Source organism: Palaemon carinicauda, chromosome 1 (genome assembly GCF_036898095.1).
Source record: "Palaemon carinicauda isolate YSFRI2023 chromosome 1, ASM3689809v2, whole genome shotgun sequence".
Classification (NCBI taxonomy): Eukaryota; Metazoa; Arthropoda; class Malacostraca; order Decapoda; family Palaemonidae; genus Palaemon; species Palaemon carinicauda.
This window is the reverse complement of record NC_090725.1, coordinates 153,169,148-153,171,690: the sequence shown is the minus strand read 5'-3', so window position 1 is coordinate 153,171,690 and position 2,543 is coordinate 153,169,148.

The window sequence follows — 2,543 nt, the reverse complement described above, 5'->3', positions numbered from 1 at the left end:
GACAGGATCCAGAGTATCAAGCATGTAGGACATTCTGCACATCCCTCCGTTGGGAAGACTTCCCCCTTGAAGACTCCAACACCACCCTCCTCTGTGACGTCAGTACTGGTAGGCCGCGACCTTGGATTCCTGCTCCCATGCGCCAGCTGCTGTTTAATTTCATTCAAGGCCTTTCACATCCCTCGTGCCGTTCTACTGCACAGCTGCTGAAGGCAAAGTTAATTTGGCAGGGCATTTCTAAGGCTGCTAAGGATTGGGTCCGCGCCTGTACTTCTTGCCAAACTTCCAAAGTGCATCGACACACGGATTCAGGAGTGGGCGCATTTCCTCAACCTCAGCGTCATTTCGCACACATTCACGTCGACGTTGTAGGCCCCCTACCCACATCCCAAGGACATCGTTACCTGTTTACTGTCATCGACCGCTCCACTCGTTGGCCAGAAGCCATTCCCATGGAAACTGCAATGTCCTCCTCATGTACATCTGCTTTATTCTCAGGATGGATTGCAAGATTTGGTATCCCTGAGCATATTACTTCTGACAGGGATACCATATTTAGCGAATTTCCTGGGCATCACCCTACATCAGACAACTGCCTACAGCCCCGCTGCCAGTGGAATGGTTGAACGTTTTCATCGCACCCCCAAAGCAGCTTTGATGTCCCGCTGCAAGGATTCCAACTGGTTTACTCAGCTTCCCTGTGTCTTCCTGGGACTATGGACCACTCCTAAAGAGGCTCTCGACGTCTTGGCAGCTGAAATGGTGTATGGCGACCCCGTTGGTCGTCCCTGCCGATTTTTTTCCTTCTACAACCTCCGAAGACGATCTCCAGCGCATACGTCATGTCGTGGGAAATTTTACTCCATGCCGCCAAACTTACAAGCCCCCAGCGAAGCATCACATACCGACAGACTTGCACTCTGAATTGCACGTCTTCCTGCGCAACGACACTAGCAAGCCACCACTAATGCCCCCTTACACGGGCCCTTTCCTTGTGATCCGACGCAGTCCGAAAGCATTCCTACTATACATTCGTGGCAAAGAAGACTGGGTCTCCATTGATCGCCTAAAACCTGTCAACAGTTCGCCTCTCTAGATCAGGGTGCCCTATTTAACATGTAGGGGAGCCATGTACAAACCGTGTGTCACACGATCGTACATAGTAATGACATTTCCTTTTGTGTATATATTATGCTTGTATCTTCGCTCTCCCCTTCCACTAAAAAGAACCATAAATAACATGCATATTTTTCTCACCGTTAACTGTTAACCAATGCGTGTCAGTTTGAACAGGAAATTTTCTGTTGCATTGAGTTTTTGTATATAAAGGAGAGTGTTCTGTAATAAAGTTACTCAATTGCTTTCATCCTGTCTTTGAGTCACAACCTTCTCTCGGCTCGTCACAGAATGATGGCGGGCCCCAGGTATGCCTAATTTTCTGAAGAGTAGGCTTACAGGCATTGCCCGAATGAGTTGTTGTACTAGAACCATTTTGTTGTTTTGGCTTAGTAGACACCTGCAGGAACCTGCAGAAGTATTGCAAATGAAGGAATGGAGCTTTGCTTAACGATACTTTTTATTAGTACAATACAGTCGGTTAAGTGTTTGATAATGATGCGCTTTGGTTAATGATACAGCTGTTTGAAGATATTAAATGCTATTTCATTATGTTTAATGATATTTGATGATGTTTAATGACGATGTTCTTTTCTTGCTATTTCTTTGTGTATTATTGCCATACTTAATAACTATTGTTATCACCATTTAATAATAACTGTAATGGGTTTGGGTATACCTAAGTTATATATACGTAAGTATCTATGTAGAGTTGATGTTAAGGATCTGTGTACATGTGTTGACGATTTTCCTAGGAAATGTTTTTTGAAATCTCTTTTTTTTCCATGTATTCTGGAGTGTTTTGCTAGCATCTGTTTTTTTCTGGTGAGGAAAGTAATGATTGCATTATGTATTTGTGTTTACCAGTGCTAAATTTATATCTTAGATCTTGGGCATTTTCGGTTTGACTGCCTCAAAAATTGTGAAACCAAAATACACTTTTCTAATGCATACTTATGGCTATTTACAGGTGTTTATTTCTTTTGTATTTGTCAAGAAAACAAAATCTTTAAAAAACACCGTTTTTTTTAAACAAAAGTTATGGCTATTTATAGGTGTATATTTCCTTTCACAAAAATCTTTAAAAAAATATTTTTAGAATTTTGAAATATTTTCTAGTACCACCTTGAATGAGTCTTGTCCCTCATGCTGGTGGCGCCAAATAAATTCACATAGGTAACCATCTATCATTTCACTCTTAGCTCCCGTTGCCTTTTGTTACGGCATTTCAACAAATTCCAGGTGTTTTCAATTTGTTGTGTGTGAGCTCCAGTGATAGGATCTACAAAGTTTTCACTGTTATTTACTGTTAAACGCTTAAATTTGTACCCAGAAATATCCTCTTTTTTTTCATATGCATTCCACGTGTCGCTAACAATCGTACTACCTGGTAGAATGTTTTCCTTGATGCAACTCTCCAGTGTACT